At 37.9% G+C, this 21,482-nt stretch overlaps 1 long non-coding RNA gene across 1 annotated transcript; it reads left to right on the top strand.

Moving 5' to 3' along the window:
* The first annotated feature begins 3,638 nt into the window (after positions 1–3,638).
* Positions 3,639–4,345, top strand: LOC110385524 (uncharacterized). The gene is made up of 2 exons (XR_002430774.2): positions 3,639–3,843; positions 3,922–4,345. It is a non-coding gene; the product is annotated as an uncharacterized LOC110385524 (long non-coding RNA).
* Positions 4,346–21,482: the final 17,137 nt, after the last annotated feature.

Genomic DNA, 21,482 nt, shown 5'->3' with positions numbered 1-21,482 from the left:
AAACATACATGAAATAAACATTAGAAAGATATGTCTGAAAAAGTATAATAACAATGTTTCACCGATGCAAAACAATAGTTTTAGGAACCATGGTTGTTAGTGCTACCTACTACAAAGGGAAGATTTTACCAAATTGATGACTTTGCTCGAAAAATGACAGCTTTTGAAGAATTTTTAAGTGTTGATTTCTACGTGATGTCATCGAGCTATTACTGATGCAATTCACGTTTCATATTTTGGCATATAAAAACCAATCTTATCACTTACCTTTTTAGTAATCATTTGTGAAAGATATTTGTTTTTCGGGGTTTGAATATACTTGTCCCGAAGTAGTTATGGCACCCAAAACTTTTATCTCGTAAATTACCATCTACAAAATTTTATTTAAATCGAATTTAAAGTTAATCTAGTAAGCTTTGATTATATACACGTCTAGTAAGTTAAAGTTAATTATATAATTTTACATCGTATCAAAAATACATCGCCAAAGACGACGCCGAACCTGTGATCACTGCACATAGAGTTCAAATTGGATTGACATAATATAGCGTTCAATTGAAATTTTTTATTTTTATGTTCTTAATTTAGGCGTTCAAAAATACGGACCAGGTTCCGTAATACATTAGCTGTTTTCACCAGCTATCGAATCTCCTAGGAGATCCCCACACTGAGAGGGCACTTCGAACTGGTCGGACCTCTCCCTGTCAATACGGGTGTCACCGAAGATAAAAGGTGTGGGTTTAAACAAGAGTCACTAACCATTAGAGTAACTAAATGAAAGTCTAAGATACCTTTTGTTTCGTATCCACATACTTTATCTGTTTTCCTCAATAGCTCACACTGAATACATCCAAAAACAAATTACCTAATTGCTTTTCTCTCTTTTAACCAAGTCACACAATACTAAATTCGTTCTCCCAGAAACAAGAATCGAATTAAACTCAATATTTTGAATATAGCTTCCTGAAATATTCGATATTCTGGTAGACTTATGAGTGACGGAGAGCTATCGAGCCAAACAGTTAGTCAAGTTAAAGTCGACTGGTTTTATTCCAGCTACCCGAGAGTTCGTAGCCCATCGTTACCCGAGCAAAGTTTTCCTATCGAGATCTTCCATTATCAAACTTTTATCCAAGTCGGCCGCACAAGAACGTATGTGTTTACAAAAAATTGTGTAAAGCTTTTTATTTCTTATCCGACTTTTCAAAAATATTTATTGTGCATGTCTCGTTTATTTGACATATTTAATAATTAATTTTTCTTTACTTGCCTTAAATTGATATCCGTAGCTTGAGAGGTAAATAGCATTTTGTGGTCACTTAGCTTTTTTATTTGCTTAGATGAACGAACGAATACACCGTCCGTCTGATATTAAGTGATTAATGAAGCACATAGATCACAACGTGAATATAGCTATTCAATTTGAGGCATGAGTCCTTTTCCGCAAAAATAGGCAGCACATAGTATGTCTACCACCTAAAGAGGTTAGACGAGAGGATTTAAAATAACTGGTATCTCATTTATGAAATCATATATAAAATAAACGAATATATATAAAGTGTTCATTTATTTGTTACCAGGTTCTATGTTATTTATTGTAAAATATTTTTTTTTTATTATTTCATAAGTGCATTATTATAATAATGTTTACATTATAATAAAAAATTATTATACGGCAAAGTTTATAAATATTGTGTAATTAATAACGACTAGCCTTGGTTACCCTCGAGTACGGCCCAATTCAATCATCCGGCCCGCTTTTACCGCAAAACAGTCATGGTAGGACCTATTGTGAGTCCGCACGGGTAGGTACCACCACCCTGCCTATTTCTGCCGTGAAGCAGTAAAGCGTTTTGGTTTGAAGGACGGGGCAGCCGTTGTAACTATACTGAGACTTTAGAACTCATATCTCGAGGTGGGTGGCGGCATTTACGTTGTAGATGTCTATGGGCTCTGATAACCACTTAACACCAGGTGGGCCGTGAGCTCATCCACCAACAAAAAAAAAAGTACCGATCTCAAGGTTCACCCGGCCATTATGTAATACAATTGAGGCCTTAACCTCATGTCTCAAGATGGCAGGAGAAATTAACGTTATGATATATTTAAGTTCTCTAGTAACAACTTTACACGGCAGAGAATTCGTCCGCCCAAAAAAAAAATTATTTGTATTGAATATAAGAAATATAATTAAGTAAATTGACCTTTTGAACTTACCAGCCCATATTTACGTAAAGTGGCATTATCCGGAACCCTGCCCTTACGTCTAAGTGTTTAATTACTCCCCTTTGTTGTTATAAACAGTGCCACAAGCCGGTACTACGAAACCGACCACATCTGTGGCGCACTGCAGACATAAATTGCTGACCAACCCGCCTAAGCAAATTCCCGAACCCCTCTAATCTGACACTTTTAAATGGATTACTTCGAAACTTAGGAGTACAAACATAGCGATATAGGTTAACGCCGAGATTCCGGGCTGCACTCAACTTGTCAGTTTATAGCCGCGGAGTAGACGGAAGCGAGGAAAAGCGTAAAGTTTGTCTATCGTGTGTGTGCGCCGCATTCGACTCGGGTTTTGGAAGTTTTATGTTTAACAAATAGTGCTTATACAGTTGCTTTAAGTAAACGGATAAACTGGTATAAGTACGAAATGTTTATGCTCCGCGGTTTCTCTCGTGTTACATTTTTAAAGTAACAAGCTTTTACTATACAAATCTATTATTAAACCCATTTGGTCATATGGCATCCAATTGTGGGGTACTGCGTCAAACTCAAATATTGAAATCCTTCAAAGATTTCAATCAAAAACGCTCAGAATGATAGTGAACGCACCATGGTATGTTACAAATGAAAGTATCCATTATGATCTTGCCATAAGAAAAGTCAAAGATGAAGTAATCTATCGAGCTAAAGCCCATCCGAATAACCTTGCTAAGCATTTAATGGACAACCGAATGACTACAAGAAGACTTAGAAGAAGAGTGCCTCAAGATCTACTATAGATTAATTGATATGGACATGTCAATGGACATTGTGCATGCACCGCCGAAATTGTTTTTCTCAAAACTACGGTTGAATGTATTACGACAGCTTACTGTATAGAAAAAATTATGATCAGCTATTTTTAATCTTTTTTAGATTCATCTTTGTTATTTTAACTATCATACTTTCTAATGCTAATATGTTTTCTTACTATTCCTACACACTACTATTCCATAAACAACCCCAATACAAAAAATGTATCTGCTACTGGGATACAAGGACAAAAGAACAAGCAAACTTAACACTTATCTATATATTAATACGTGAAGCAAAAACTTTGCCACCTTTTTTAGAAAATTGCGCGGACGGATGAATATGAGATTTCACACACTTAAAGAGAATATAGAGAAGGAATGCAGAATGCTATTTTTTATTTTATTTTGTGCTTTTATAATACATTTAATCAATGAAAAAAACATTACACACACTATATATTTGACATACACACACACACATATATATATATATATATACATTACTCTTTGTTTATTGTCAACCTTTTGTTATTGCATAAAGTCTGTGGTCAAATTGAGAATAGATTAAAATTGTTTATCTTTAATATTATTTGTCTATAGTGTAGTAGATTTAAAAAGTATAATAGTTTTTGACAACAGAACCTTAATAATGTTTAAACTTATAATTTAAATTAATTATATTCGAATTTCTACTATTGCGGGATCACTAGTCTGTATAAACTTGTGTATTATACAACTATAATGTATATTTATGTACATAGAGTTCATAAGCGACCTGCTTTGGCTTCGCACGATTGAACAGGATATTGTTCACTATTATACAGTACGTTACAGTAACTATGTACGTATTTATTATATTTTCCTAATATTGTATGTGTAAATATTTAACATTTAATTTCAGGTCTTTCTCTCCAAAAGCAACAATCTTCCTATTTCATCTCAACAAGGGTAAAATTTTGAAAAACACCGATAAAAGTGTACGTTTATTTCTAACCATAAGCAGCTGTGTATATCGAATTCGTTACTTTGAAAATGACAGACTTCCATACAGCCCTTCATCTCGTATTTTACTCCCTAAAGAGTAATATTTCCAAAACTCTTTCCTTGGTGAATGTTTACAAGATAAAAGGCATCAGATGCCAAATTTCAAGTTTGTAGCCCCAGCGGCTTGGGCTCTACGTTCATGAATCAGTCATTCAGTCAGAACAAACATGGACATGTTTTATAGATAGCATACATACACCATGCAATTAAACTAAGCATAATTTATTTTCATCTTTGAACTTAACTTGAAATCTGTTAATATTAAAACGTACTGAAACCTTGTTCGTTATTAATATTCTGAAACTGTGTAGTCGTGTTTTTGGGAGGAATATCTTTTGTTGGTGATCTCGATATTAGCCTCATTTAGTATTAAAGTTGGAACGAGCTATACAACGAAGAGCGTGGGCGGTATAATTTAGACCTGAACGTTATGAAACGATTTAAACAAAAATATAAAGCAACTATATACAATATATAAATAATACTTACTAGGTATGTATATATACAACAATTTAACGTCTATAAACATTATATTTTGATCTGTTTTTAACAACGGAAGAACTATGAAAAATTACCATTAATTAACCATACCATTACAAAAAATTTAATTTTGAGCTTTGATACCAAACACTTTATGTTATAAATGCAACACAACACAAATACGATTGAACTCAGAAAGTTAACATCTTGCTTGTCATAATTAAATTAGATTTCATTTTATATCTAAATAATATTAATAATTACATTAATTTGTGAGAATGGATGGACGATTAAATTAAATTAAATTAATAAATAAAAACAAAAATTATCTTAAACAGAAAAACTACTTAAAACTAACGAAATTTGGTACAAAGTTAGTTTATAGCCGCGGCTAAGACATAGAATACTTTTTTATCATTATACATACAATAGGTACACCGGCTACACCTAGTTAAACATATAGTTGTTATAACAAATACGTTTGTTTGCCTACCTATGCTAGTAACCTCGAGGGGTTATCTTTGCTTCACCGGACTTGTGAGCGAACTCACGGGGCGCAGCCTAGCGATTTACTAACACCTAGCCCTTGCAAGGACAGTGCTTCCCTGAATCTACCACTGAATCAGAATCGCGACCCACTGAGAAGATCCAGCAAGAAGTTCAGTGGGCTGTGTTTGTGGGTTAATTTTCACGGTGAACTTAACGAACGCCGCATTTGACGGGTTCGACGATAACGATGACCGGTGCTTGGTATGCCTAAAAGCACCGACAGTGGATCGGTAATATCCGAAGTGACGTGTTTTGGACGACGGGGATAGCTTACAGTTGGGATCTTGGAAGATCGGATATGTAATAAATAAGATAGTGTGTCGTTGGTTCGTGATTTCACGTGACGACGTGACGACGAAATCAACAACTATGATATCTATTTTATGGACACACAACAAACTCTATTCAAATTTAACGCGGACAAAAAAGTACCAATGGGGAAACAACAGAAAAATTAATAGGTACATTAAACTTATCTAAGTGATTTAGTTGAATTCCGTGCAATGGACTATTTTATCATATTATTAATAACACTATTATAGCACTAGTCCATATTGTTTTAAGTCTTAAAATCGGTGACCAAAATGGAATACCTTAGAGCTCTATATTTAAATCCATCAATGCTACCGATCGTTTTAGCCAACACTATAAACGGTAACATCAGAAAGGACTGCAATCTGGCGATTTAAATCTTCAGAATATAATGTTTATTTATAGATACAATTCCTTGAATAAAAACATCTCATTTTGTAATTATTCAATAGTTCGATAAGTCTTAGCGAGATCTCTTTTACTTTGAATCCCATACTGAGTACACACTAAATTACCTTTTCAGAGAATTCGCTATAACGTAATTGGTTGGACTTACTCAGAAAAGTCTATTAAAATAATAGAGCTATTTTCTCTCTATTGAATATTTTATAACACAAATTATTATCATTTCAAAAATATGGCTGTCGAAGCAGTCGATTTTGCGTCATGCATGAAACTTTTTGGCACTCATAATGCCATCTAGGCCTCTTCATATCGCGAAAGAATCTCTTCCAACCACGTTCCAACCAAGAAGAACACTTTCTAGCCCCGGTTTGCTGAGAAAGTTTGTGTAGAGGGAATTTCATCCTAGAGTCGGATGGTTACATGGAAAATATATCTTTGGAATCCCACTGTAGATGAACATACTAGTTCCGGCGACTAAGGTAAGCTCTGCTAAGGTGACGAGTGGTGAATTGTTAAATTAAAAAGGATGAAATATGTACAAATATATGTATTTGCCAGATTGTCATTCACTAAGCCAGTAAATTGCCAATTTACTCGCGTATTTTATGTATTCTTTACCACATTACTACTCTGATGGGTGACCATTTTGACTTTGAATTAAGAATTCCGAATGATGGCTTGAGGAGTGCGGTGGTAATGTTATAGTGTGTATTAACCTATTAACTACCCTACAAATTTAATAGGCTATGAGATTCTAATACCTGCGATTTAATGTGAGACGTGCAATAGAATAATTGGGTCCACCCAATTATTCTATTCCCTTCTTCGCTTCCCTTCGATCTTCCCTTCTTCTACTAAACTACTCAACTGTTCGGTAGATCGACGGCCCGAATGTGGTTTTATTTTTGGATAGAAGGAAGGTAAGGATTACTGAATGTCGGAGGCCTTTCCAGTTTCACCAAGACAAGCACTGGCTCAGCCAGGAGGTAAGGCTGAAAGTTATAGTTCGGAACTACTTAACTACACACTAATAAACTTTGGTTGATAAACATTAGTAGCACAATAGAACGAGTACCATATTATCCAGGGTAATTTCTACTACTTTTCCATTAATTACCACTACGTACATCTTTTTTCAATGAATACCAAAAATTCCCTTTAATTCAAGAAAATTTAAAAGCAATCATTGCAATTCAAGAAACAGAAATAATTTAAGTAAATATATTTATGGTCTGGAGGAAATCGCCGGTCTTCTACCTAAGTTTTGGGGGCGTTAGGCGACGTATGTTCGAGTTAAGCCGACTAAAAGCCCCTGTCACTTAAGAAGGTGGTAGTAGGACTTCTTGTGAGTCCGGAGTAGGTACCACCACCCCGCCTGTTTCTGCCGTGAAGCAGTAATGCGTTTTGGTTTGAAAGGTGGGGCAGCCGTTGTAACTATACTGCGACCTTAGAACTTACATCTTAGAGCGGGTGGCGCATTTACGATGTAGATGTCTATGGGCTCCAGTAACCACTTAACACCAGGTGGGCTGTGAGCTCGTCCACCCAACTAACTAATAAAAAAAATTTAAAAAAGAATCTGGATTCGAGTCTTGGATGACAACGGACTTAACCGAGGCAGTCTGAGGATGCTAATCGCGCGGAGCGAATATCTCTACACCATCCCACCACAATGGACCCCGACCAGGGTCTTCGACGCCAGAACCACCTTCTCATTTAAAACGTACACGTCCACAGCGCTTAAAAATATAGTAAGTATTCTCTCAATTATTTTTATTATAAAAAGATTCGAACAATAAGCACAAATTTCACATTCCGTCTTTTGTCTGTTAATTTCAAGACATAAATTTAAGTAGAGTTTAGTAAGAAGCCAAACAATTAAGATTTATTGAGGTACTCGTACAACAGTTAAAAATAATACTCTGTTAAACTGAAATCTCTACTAGGTTGCGATAAGGAACGCGGTAAAGGGCTTTATCAACAATCTTAATGGAAGTCATTCAAACACTCGTAAAATAAAGTTAAAATTTGAGAATTTCCTCTGAATTTCTTTATATGGGTTAATCGAACTTGTCTTGCTGTAAATGAAAGAAATTAACAATTTTTTTCCCGTATACTCCAATAGGTTAGACCTCTCTTGATGTTGAAAACGTAATTGATACTATCAGTGCTACCAATAGAATTTTTTTTTTTATTGCTTAGATGCGTGGACGACCTCACAGCCCACCTGGTGTTAAGTAGTTACTGAAGCCCATAGACATCTACAACGTAAATGCGCCACCCACCTTGAGATATAAGTTCTAAGGTCTCAAGTATAGTTACAACGGCTGCCCCACCCTTCAAAGCGAAACGCATTACTGTTTCACGGCAGAAATAGGCAGGGTGGTGGTACCTACCCCCGCGGACTCACAAGAGGTCCTACCACCAGTAATTATGCAAATTATAATTTTGCGGATTTGATTTTTATTACACTATGTTATTCCTTCACCGTGGAAGTCAATCGTGAACATTTTGTGAAGTACGTATTTCATTAGAAAAATTGGTACCCGTCTGAGATTCGAACACCGGTGCATCGCTGACCACGAATGCACCGGACGTCTTATCCTTTAGGCCACGACGACTTCAATATTCTTCATAATTTTAAAATTAGAACATATCACGTCGTTATATAGATAGTGGATAATATACTTGGAACAGGGCAACACCGTATAGTCTTGAACTACCAAAACTCCAGCAGTTAGTGAAAATACACCGAATATTCGTGCAAGGATTTTGTTCTAAAAATGTTCAAAGTCTAACCACACAAGGGATGACTTCAAAAGGCCATGAATGGCTATCGACAGATCGTCAGATGTGCGACACAGCTCTATTCTCAAAGGCTCTTTCGAATCCTTGAAATTGGACGACGTTCAAAAAGGGCTCACCTCTCGTCTTGCATTATAGATAGATAAATGGTAACATTCCACGTTTACAACACGAATAATAATGATACCAGTAAAATGATGAACATTTTTAAAATATCTGCGAAGTTTTTTTATTTTATTTTATTTTGTATTGCTTAGACGGGTGGACGAGCTCACAGCCCACCTGGTGTTAAGTGGTTACTGGAGCCCATAGATATCCACAACGTAAATGCACCACCCGCCTTGTGACATAAATTCTTAAGTCTCAAGTATAGTTACAACGGCTGCCCCATCCTTCAAACCGAAACGCATTACTGCTTCACGACAGAAATAGGCAGGATGGTGGTACCCACCCGCGCGGACTCACAAGAAGTCCTACCACCAGTAATTACGCAAATTATAATTTTGCGGGTTTCATTTTTATTACACGATGTTCTAAATCTATCATAATCAAGAGAAAAACCAAAAAATCAGAGCTTGATGTTAACAAATTCACATAGCATTGGTTTTCACAAAAAAAAAACAAATATTTTCAACCAAATAAACACGAAACCATAGACGAATAATTTAAAAGCCGAGTTAGAAAAGTTTTCTGTTTTGTTTCATATTGACAGTGGAACTGAATTAGCTGACACGCGCGCTCTCTAGGTCTGTCGGTAATCCTATTGCGGTACGAACTCACGCCAGTTGCTTTTGAAAGTTGAAATGTGTTACAAAACGCCGACTAAGCCTTAAATATTCCAAATAAAACTTTAACGCGATTTATGGCCTTTACTCAAAAAATGTCCTCTTCAAATAAAATGATGATCATGCTCTAAACCAGAACGTGCAACAAAGTGTAATAAGACTTGTTATGAAATCATTTCCTTATCTACCAAGGTAGCAGTAGGGTATTATCAGACTAAAACACAATGTCAATAATAGGTATTATAATTATTAGGGATAGGTTAAAAATACTATAGTATATATAATAGGTACTCATAATAGGTATTACTAATACTGTGTTTTAATTATTGACGTCAAAGTCATTAAGTGTTTCAGATTATACAACATTTTCATCGTTTATATTAAAACTAGCGACCCCCCCCCCTCGCTTCGCTTCGGAAACTGTAATTTATTATTGTTTTCTCCACTATTTAATGGATATTATTATACATATAAACCTTCCTCTTCAATCACTCTATCTATTAAAAAAAAAACCATCAAAATCCGTTGCGTAGTTTTAAAGATATAAGCATACAAAGTGATATAGGAACAGAGAAAGCGACTTTGTTTTATACTATGTAGTGATTGGATACTATCAGTCATCCATAAGCTAACAAATGAGTAAATAGGTAAAGTAATCTCGAAACGAACGTTTAATTCCTAATCAGAAATGTATCGGATCATAAATTTCGCTTATAAAAGATTAACCATCACAGACAAAATAAGACATAAACAAAGAACACAAGTACAGAAACATTATTTGACCATTTAAATGGAAGAAGCTTCGCGACTTTACCTTTTTAATACCGCTTAATTAACTGCTCCCCTCGACAGTATCCTAATTGAAAAATTGTGCTTGTTTGTTCCAGTTTCGCGCCTTAGGCATTACGTCTTTAATTGAACAAAACATTAAATCTTTCGAATCAATTCTTTAAAAAATATAGTCGACAAAATTTTAAACGATTTTCATTGGGTGAGTTCGTATTGTCTCATATTTTATAGAAATCTTGAAAATATATAAAGTACACAACGTAACATTATGTAAATACTAATTTAACATCTCAAGACTTTGTATTTTATGGCTTTACGGCATTTAGGTGTTTCGGAGAAATGATACATTTTAATCATTATCATCAAGTCTTATGAATGAGTAATGAAATTGAGCTTCATGCCGATTTTTATTGAATGTAATAATCAGTATAATAAATGCCCCACAAAAAAGTTTAGATATCGAGAAATTAGTTAACAATTTCCTTCTGCAATTTTTTTCTATTACTTTGAGCAAGAATCTCATTTCTTAGATGGTGGTTGAGACGCCAATCGCTTTTCAGAAATAATAACAATTACCGCTCAAACATCAAAACGAATGTCAATTTATGTGGAGGGGCCAGTCAGACGAGCCGAAACAAGTGGAAATTCCCACAGAGAGTACGGAGCGCTGCACCGTCACTTCGTCTCGCATTATAAAATATGCAGATAAGTTACGGGAATTGATTCAAGGCACAAAGGAGGCGAACAACCGTCTATAGGCGGGCGTTGAGATTTCGGCAGTAATTTCCCGGGAGGCTATACTTTTATCTCGTGATACTGAAAATATTTTGAGTCTCATTATTCAAATTATAAAATGCGAGCCATTTTTGTAAGATCTAATCATTTTACCGGAAGCGTTTTTGTGATTGTCAGATTTCAATCTTTAAAAAAAAAACAAAGAATTTTATGATGTTACTAATCTGAAAATCTATATATTATATAAGGGGTGCATGGTATAAGTAGTTATAAATATTTTATGAACACATATGAGTAGAAGGGTTATTTTGATAATATCCTGAAAAGCACCGCCCCATCGAGCTCCACCACTCCGACTCCACGAAACCTACGGTACCGCACAATGCGCGCCGCAGGCTCGCCGTCGCCGGTAAAAGCAACCCACGCTTTTTTTAAATAAAATAATTTTTTCTTACACTATTTTTAATTCAAATTATTAAAATTTATTGTCTATTTTTAGTTGGATTTTCTATAAAAGCGTATTTTGTTAGTTTTTTTTAACTATTAATTATTTTTCATTCTTTAGTTGAATTTCAATATTTTTTTTCAATTTTTTTTTATATATTGTATTGTCATTAAATAAAGAAACCCATAAAAATTAGTCCCTCCTAGTAACTGTGTTTACGATATACATACATATAAATACATATGAATAGCGGAATCATATGAACTCTTGTACGATAATTGTTTTTAATTATTTGATGAATTAATTATACATTTCAACTAAAACTGACCACTCATCAAACGTTACATAACAAAAAACATAAATGTATAGCATATAGATCCAAATATTTATATTCGACACAGCTAAAGTTTGCAAGCTTACATTGAAATTAAACTTGGGTTTATCTACTAACAGCGCTGCTCACATTTCACCAGAGTTACACACTGATGTGCGTTAGACTAGTCTAAGTTTCATAATAAGGAATTTACTAGAAAATGGAAACCGAACCAAATACAAAATACACGCTGAAATCGAATAGCTAATTACTTACTTTTTTTTCCTACCTAAGCTGATAGCCTTGAGAGGCTATATCAGCGTCGCCTTAACTAGTAGTTGAGCTCACGGGGCTCAAACCAGGAGTGTTGCTAACACTGGCCCTAGCAAAAGCAGTGCTTCGCAGAATCTACCACCGGATCGGAAACGCGACCCACTGAGAAGATCCAGCGAGAAACTCAGTGGGCTGTGTCTATGGGTTAAGCTCGTCGAACCCTTCGTCGCAAGCGACGGGTTCGACGAGGACGGTGACCGGTGCTTGAGGTGCTGTCAGTGTAATCTATCACAATTTACCAAGACAAATATCAAACTAACATATTTCATTACCATAAAGTTGTATAATTATAAAAATGTACGTAACATGTAATATTTATATGAGCATTTTATAAACGTCATGAGAATAAAGCTTAAGAAAAACTCGACGGATGTAACCAATTTCAAGCTCGTTGATGGCAAGCACGTGTATACTTGTCATAAATAGATCGTCCCTATAGATTTCCAGAATGCCCCTTTTAGAAGTGGCTTGCATCATGTTTGTTCCAGTAAGTCCGTCAATACGCCTCTGTACTCTGTAGTTTATATTGTAGTATTTCATCGTGTCTCATTGTCGACTAAGGTGTTATTCCTCGACGAATCAATAAATAGCACGTTAGCCGTTTGTGACCACAATAACCGTAAACTTTAAAGTACTCGACTTGTGAAGCTGTAAAGGTAGTTGTAATTATGTCTACGACTCGTAAAATCCAAAGAAAATACTAACTTGTACTTAAGTGTCAAGTACAAAAGAAGTCTAACTTTTGCTTTCCGTGAGGTTCTGAATTATCAACAGATGTTTTCCTATTATCGTAGAAATACAAGAACACCATAGATACTGTAAGAGTCGAAAGATCTTAACTATTACTCAGAAACAGCCACCTTACAAGACTTAAAGAAGAAACACATCCGCAAACCCGAGTCACTTTGTAAGAATTAAGTCCTTTGCTAACCTACCACCCTCCCTATTTTTGCCTCGACACAGTAAAATGTTCCGTCTCGAAGGCTGTGACTGCTATTATAATATTCAATTAAGACTTGGACCATGGGATCTAAAACATAAGTCTTAAGATGGGTGGCTTAATATCAAAGGGAATGTGAGCTTGCTCGCCCATCTATGCAGTAAAAAATAAAAAAGTGTCTTTCCGTGAAATACCGTGACCATCTTCAAATGAGAATTAAAAGATTTCATAGTAATAATCAACAGTTTGCCACCATTTTTTTATTGCCGATATGCATAAGAGACGGCAACCCTATCACACGACTGTAACATCTGCCTTTTTTAGAAAAATAAAAAAATAACTGGCTATGTCGCTCTGTAGGAATCTAACTTTTATTACGATTTTCTTCAATCTCTAACTTTAATTCTAATATGAAAAATTGTGATTCAAATCTTGTTTTTAACAAAATTACTCACGAGCTCTGAACATTTTGTTCATCTAATTCTAAACTTTTCTAATTGAAAAGTAATTTCAGTTTAAAATTCGTTTTCAGGAACTTGTAACTGAATGTCAGTGCTTGGGACAAGATAACACACCAAGCGGGATTCCTGAAATTCTTACCTTAATTAGCCGAACACAGCACTCAATATATTAAAAACAAAATACTTAGTTCTTGTCAGTTCAAAACTCGGAAGTAGCTACGGCTACTAAAAAAAACGTAAATAATCTACATTAAACAAAAGTATCCCATTTTCCAGCTGTCATGCATAATTGAGTGCCTAATTTGAATAAACTCTATTTGCCTTTCTAAAAACCTTGCGTAAAATTTCTTGAGTTGAATTTCGGTCGTAAAAAGTGTTACTTTCGTATTAACCCACTCGATTTGTAATAGCACAATACAACAAAGGTTCATTATGGCTATATCAAAGCTCCGTAACTGCTTTATAGGTTTGCCATCCTCAAAAGTTTCCACAAGTAATTTGCATGGTATAGCTGACAATCAGGTGGTTGTTTGTCCAAAGGCCCGGTGCCGGCAAAATAAGGGATGGGGCGAGCACGTCAGTATTCGTGTGGTGAAACAAAGTCCAAACACTCTGGAACTCTCGGAACACAAACGCGGGTGCACTGTAATGAATTAAGTTGGTAACCCTCCATATCATTTTTACGTGCATTTTATTGCTTTATCCAAGCTATAACATTAGACCCGATAAATATATCTACTGGCTGTTAACCTCCTGAGCGTTAGGAATCGCTGAGTCATTGCGCTGAAACTTCTGAAACCACGTGGTCATCTACATTTCATTTTAAACATATTTTTTCACATTTCGTTTCTCTTCAAGGCCTGAACATTTTTGGGGGATAGTTAACGGATTAACGATAAAATAAAATCGAGTTTAATGAATTGAATTGAAAGCGAATTTTTCACATCGTGTAATAAAAATCAAACCCGCAAAATTATAATTATATTGCGTAATTTCTGGTGGTAGGTAGGACGTCTCGTGAGTCCGCACGGGTAGGTACCACCACCTTGCCTATTCCTGCCGTGAAGTAGTAATGCGTTTCTGTTTTAAGGGTGGGGCAGCGCTTGTATTGTACTGTAAAAAAAAACTAAGACCTTAAAACTTTTATCTCAAGATAGGTGGCGGCATTTTCGTTGTAGATGTCTATGGGTTCCGGTAACCATACCAGGTGGGGCGTAAGGTCGTCACCCCACTTAAGCAATAAAAAAAATTAACAAAGCAACGACAATTGTAGTTAATTCTAACTAAAATTGTAGATAAATAAAATCAAAATATTATCAAGATATTAACACCATATTTTTTAAACTTTGTTGCCAGGTGAGCCAATAGTCTACTTGATAGTAAATAGCTACCGTCGCTCATAGACGTCAGCAATGCCAGAACTACAGTCAAAACGGCTTTCTACCGTCAGAATCCCCTTCAAGCCTCGTTCGCAAATTAATTACATGATAATCTGATGTTTAAATGATAACTCGTCGCCGGCTTGTGGAGGTTGACTTACAACAAAAATCAGCGGCGATCGCTAACGAGACGCGTAATACGATAACCATCAATTATGGACATGTTGATTGAATGATTGGACCGAAAGCGGACCTGATTGAGAATCTACCAAACGTGAAATTGAATAACTGCTGAAAACGCACGTTGAAAGTGCTCCCTATAATTTAGTTGGAAAATTGTATGTTCTTAAATGATTTTCTGTATTTGTGGCCGTTTAATGAATCTGCTCTGATACCATACCTATTCCTGCCAGAAATTAATGATTCATTCCGGTTTGCTGAGTAATTAAATCTCTAGTAAATTATAATTCCAAAATATTTCAAAGTGGACATTTGGCCTTTAGATGTCTATATATTTCTATAATCTTAACGTCAGAACGAGTCGTATTTATGCTATTAAAAATTTAATTGAAAATCCTACTCCACTGCCCATATTCCCAAGATATTGCCCCCTCCTATTATTATTTGTGCCGTTCCGCACATGGTCTGCCTAATGTACCTTTTTTTTTTTTTTTTTTTTTTTTTTATGATTGAAAGTTTACTGGTGGCCCGAAGGCCTTTCCAGTTTCACCAGGACAGGTGGGCGAGCAAAGGCTCAGCCAGGAGGGGTGGGATTTGCTAACAGCTGCCCGAGCGCCTCCGAAGGAGACCTAACAACTCAAGAGTAGCTGCTTCGCGAATGAATCTACTACCGGATCGGAATCGCGACCCGCTGAGAAGATCCGGCGAGAAACTCAGCGGGCTGATTCATGGGTTAGGTTGCACGGCGAACTCTTTGTCGAGTTCGACGAGTACGGTTACCGAGGTCCCTAAGCCTGCTCCTAGAGCTGAAGGCGTCTAGTGCAAAGGTTATTGGATCTGATGGATCCGTAAGGACGTGTCTAGGGCGTCGACGGTGACTGGCTCCTGCATGATCAGGATTCGGGGAGTAGTCAGCGGCGGCAACGATAAGGCGATTATCATGACGCATAGCCTTATCGAAGTATCGTTCCGACGCTGACTTCATGTATTTCCGAATTGATTCGAGGCCCAGGTCGTCGTGTAGGTCAACGTTCCTCACGAACCACGGAGCCCCGACAGCTAACCTGCAAAAGCGGGATTGTAGGGATTGGAGGGTGTCTATGTGTGTGCGGGCCGCGTGAGCGAACACCACACTTGCGTAAGTCATGACGGGCCTTATGCAAGTTTTGTAAAGTGTCACCTTGTTCCGAAGGGACATTTTACTCCGCTTACAGATCATGGGGTAGAGTCTACCGAGAATAAACGCGGCACGGTCACGGACTGATTTTATATGCGGGCGGAATGTCATCGATGCATCCAGGGTAACGCCCAGGTACTTGACCTTCCTGGCCCAGGGTATGGGTTGTCTAAAGAGAGTAATCGGGGGTGTGAGATTCCTCCTCCTAATCCGGGAGGAAATCCGTGTGGAGCTTCCCCTCTGAAATAGCACCGCAGTACTTTTCGCTGGGTTGATGTCTATGCGCCATTTTCGGAACCACTGTCCTAGGGCTAGGGCTGCGCTCTGAAGCTTCTTCGCGATTAGGGACTTATTTCTACTAGAATAGTAAACAGTCGTGTCGTCGGCGAATAAAGCTAAATGGGTCGGCGGCGACCGGGGAATATCGTTGACGAATAAGCTAAATAGGAGGGGTGAGAGGACAGAGCCTTGCGGGACTCCAGCTGTGAGAGGTCGTGGGGAGGAGCGGGTTCCCTCGACTCGATATCGAAAAGAGCGGTTCGACAAGAAGTCCCGTATGATGAGCACGAGACTATCCGGCACGCCCATGTTGAATAGTTTGAAAATCAAACCATTGTGCCAGACTTTGTCGAACGCTTTTGCGACGTCGAAGAAGAGAGCTCCCGTGTATAACGGTTTTGGTCGATTAAGCCCCACAAGAATGTGCTCCGTGAGGCGGTGCACCTGTTGAACGCATGAGTGATTTGTACGGAATCCGAATTGTTCATCGATAAGAATGCCCTTGGATGAGACGAAGTCTCTGAGGCGTTTGTAGAGCAGACGCTCATACAGTTTGCCTAGAGACATGAGGAGGCTAATCGGGCGGTAGCTCGTCGGATGATTTTTTGGTTTACCGGGTTTATGTATGCCGATAACGTCCGCTTCTTTCCACACCGCGGGAAAGATACAGTTCGCCATAGCGGCATTGAAAATAGATGCCAACATCACGATGAGTTGGACGGGTAGAAGTTTAATAACGCGGTTGGATATACCGTCGGAACCGGGAGCCTTGCGAGGACGTAGGTCTTTGATCAAGTCTTTAACTTCCATCGGGGTGACGGGTGGTAACGCATCAGAGGGTGGCAAGGAGGCTCTGCGTTCTACCTCACTGTCTACTAATTCTACATGAACAGGGTCCACGGATTGAGTGCTGGGCGTGCACTGGGTTTGCAATGTATCGGCCAGCAGCTCTGCTTTTTCGTCATCATCGAACGCCGCGAGTCGGCCTGAGGGGCCTACGAGGGGGGGCATAGTTACTACCGTATCCGATTTGAGAGTACGAGCTAAGCGGTAGTAAGACCTTTGGGAGGGCGCGAGTCCTTCTAAGAAATCAGACCATCTGGCATCTCGGACTTCGGCGATGCGAGACTTTACGTCGCGTTGTAGGGCACGCATTCGAATACGATTTTCCGCGGTAGGATACCTGTCGTAGGCGCGTATCGAGGCGTTCTTAGCTCTAAGCTAATGTACCTATGAGTTCTAAAGACTGGGTTATTCGTGGACAACTTGAAACTATGAACATTTTACCATTAAGGTATTCGAACTCTGCCAGAATTATAGAAAAAAGTTGTGGTTAGTAATGTGCAATATTTTGAATTAATTTATAAGCATTTTTTTACAATACGAATAAAGTTGCATTTTCATTTTTTTTAAAACGTAACCCAAAAATGCCTAAGATACGTAAAATTTCTAATTTAACACTAATCAAATACCTAAACTATTGCGTTTGTCGAAATGGAGGCTAAATTCCTAAATCGCGGCACGTAGCAGACAAGGTTAGGAATTCAGCGCATCGCGAAGAGTAAAGTTGTGAATGCGGTGTAACGCCATACAAAACATTGACAATTTGACAACGAAACGCAAAATGAGGTCTGGCGCAGCTGCATGCAAACAATATGATTCGGAAGGCAGAGCACTATCCAGAAAATAGTGACACGCTCCACGGCCGAATCGTATCGAACATTTTGTGAAAAATGGCGCACTAACCGTTTTTATGTAACATGACACGCTAAAGGACAACACAATTTACAACGAATACAGCCAACCAAAGTGGTCGTGTTGTATAGTATTATATGTGATTGTCATTTTCCACATGTAGCCAGGAATTGAATTTAAACATTAAATTTAAAAACATCAAGTTGAACGTTCCCATAGTTCAATAGCACATACATTGGAAAACAAAAACATTCTTATTTATCTAATTTAATTTACATAACTGAATCAATCATTTTTTTTTTGTTTATTCCTATATGTTGTGGATTTATTTCTATTATTAAGGCTAAGAACATCGATATGTTGCTAACAAAAAATTCTCAGAAAAAGCTCCAGTGGTGGTGCTTATAGCACAATTGAAAGTATTTGAAAAATTTTCCAAATACATATAATAAATGTTTTTCGTGATAAATGTAACACGTTTTATAGCAATATTTCCATCTATTTTAGAATTAACTAAGATGAAGAAAAATAAAAATAAAAATAAAATGAGCCCTCTTAACAGTGTACTGCAGTCAATTAAAAATCAATAATTCAAACGGTTCCAAACTGTACCTACTTGCAAACAACCACTGCTCGAATAAAATTTATTTCACAGGTCAGGAGGAAAACATTGCCTTTTTGTGAGAAGATAACTCAAAATATAACGGATTTGCGTAAAATATGTGAAACCTTTTGTATGCTAATACGATCCCATTGTTCGGAGATTGAATTTTCGGGTTATCATGCTTAAGAATTATTCATGACAGATAGGTTACGATTGTTATGATTTTTCAACGGATCAGCGAGATTCGAAAGTGACAAAATACATTACTGGCTTAAATGAGCCTCGTATCAATAAATAATGAAATATTCAAACTCAGTTATAACTACTAAAATATACTACACATAACACGCGATACGAATAACAACAACTTAAGTAATATAATTACATTTACGCGTCAATTTAGTAGCATATACTGAACATACTGTTCTGTCTTCAATTTCCTCTGAATCCATGAATTATTGTACAAAATTTAACTGTCTTAAGAAAAAATATAAAAATACTAGCTGACGCGGCAGACTTCGTAGTACCTCAATCGATAAATAAAAGACCTAAACTTTTGTATAAAATAAATTTAAAACAAACAAAAGGAATCCATCCGACGAGGGACACGTCAAAGGAAAAACAAAAATGTTATTTTTATTTAATTCCGAGCATTTTAATATTTATCTACCTTTCAAACCTTCTCTGGACTTCCAGAAATAATTTAAAACCAAAATTAGCCAAATCGGTCCAGCCGTTCTCGAGGTTTAGCGAGACTAACGAACAGCAATTCATTTTTTATATATTAAAATATAGCTTTATACAACATAGTGAAGCCTCTCTAGATTTAAAAAAAAAACTATAAAAATGAGTTTATTTAAAAAGAGAACACACACTTTTGACCACTGCGAAATTAAACCTAAAAATTATCGAGCACATAGTATTTAGTCGATGGCCCGCGAGCTTGGGCACATAATCCTTATTTCGGTGAAATGAACAATATTTCTCAATGTACGAGTTAAATTTGTGAAGAAACATTACATTTTTCAAACATCGCTATTTGGACTTCGCGCCTCATTGTTTCATGTATTAAAATTACAATGAAGCAACACGAACCTTTCTCGATACTAATTTTCCCTTTGGATGAGAAAATGAATTCGTTCGATATTACCTCTAAGCACAAATTGGTTTGAAGGATCAAATTGATTACGAAGCCTTTGCCAGGTATTGTAATATTTTGACATTTAAATACTAATATTTTTTTTTTTTTTTTTTTTATGATTGAAAGTTTACTGGTGGCCCGAAGGCCTTTCCAGTTTCACCAGGACAGGTGGGCGAGCAAAGGCTCAGCCAGGAGGGGTGGGATTTGCTAACAGCTGCCCGAGCGCCTCCGAAGGAGACCTAACAACTCAAGAGTAGCTGCTTCGCGAATGAATCTACTACCGGATCGGAATCGCGACCCGCTGAGAAGATCCGGCGAGAAACTCAGCGAGCTGATTCATGGGTTAGGTTGCACGGCGAACTCTTTGTCGAGTTCGACGAGTACGGTTACCGAGGTCCCTAAGCCTGCTCCTAGAGCTGAAGGCGTCTAGTGCAAAGGTTATTGGATCTGATGGATCCGTAAGGACGTGTCTAGGGCGTCGACGGTGACTGGCTCCTGCATGATCAGGATTCGGGGAGTAGTCAGCGGCGGCTACGATAAGGCGATTATCATGACGCATAGCCTTATCGAAGTACCGTTCCGACGCTGACTTCATGTATTTCTGTATAGATTCGAGGCCCAGGTCGTCGTGTAGGTCAACGTTCCTCACGAACCACGGAGCTCCGACGGCTAACCTGCAAAAGCGGGATTGTAGAGATTGAAGGGTGTCTATGTGTGTGCGGGCCGCGTGAGCGAACACCACACTCGCGTAAGTCATGACGGGCCTTATGCAAGTTTTGTAAAGTGTCACCTTGTTCCGAAGGGACATTTTACTCCGCTTACAGATCATGGGGTAGAGTCTACCGAGAATAAACGCGGCACGGTCACGGACTGATTTTATATGCGGGCGGAATGTCATCGATGCATCCAGGGTAACGCCCAGGTACTTGACCTTCCTGGCCCAGGGAATGGATTGACTAAAGAGAGTAATCGGGGGTGTGAGATTCCTCCTCCTAATACGGGAGGAAATCCGTGTGGAGCTTCCCCTCTGAAATAGCACCGCAGTACTTTTCGCTGGGTTGATGTCTATGCGCCATTTTCGGAACCACTGTCTTAGGGCTAGGGCTGCGCTCTGAAGCTTCTTCGCGATTAGGGACTTGTTTCTACTGGAATAGTAAACAGTCGTGTCGTCGGCGAATAAAGCTAAATGGGTCGGCGGCGACCGGGGAATATCGTTAACGAATAAGCTAAATAGGAGGGGTGAAAGGACAGAGCCTTGCGGGACTCCAGCTGTGAGAGGTCGTGGGGAGGAGCGGGTTCCCTCGACTCGATATCGAAAAGAGCGGTTCGACAAGAAGTCCCGTATGATGAGCACGAGACTATCCGGCACACCCATGTTGAATAGTTTGAAAATCAAACCGTTGTGCCAGACTTTGTCGAACACTTTTGCGACGTCGAAGAAGAGAGCTCCCGTGTATAACGGTTTTGGTCGATTAAGCCCCACAAGAATGTGCTCCGTGAGGCGGTGCACCTGTTGAACGCATGAGTGATTTGTACGGAATCCGAATTGTTCATCGATGAGAATGCCCTTGGATGAGACGAAGTCTCTGAGGCGTTTGTAGAGCAGACGCT

This window comes from Bombyx mori, chromosome 13, assembly GCF_030269925.1.
Source record: "Bombyx mori chromosome 13, ASM3026992v2".
Lineage (NCBI taxonomy): Eukaryota > Metazoa > Arthropoda > Insecta > Lepidoptera > Bombycidae > Bombyx > Bombyx mori.
This window is presented reverse-complemented; position numbering and strand designations above follow the sequence as displayed.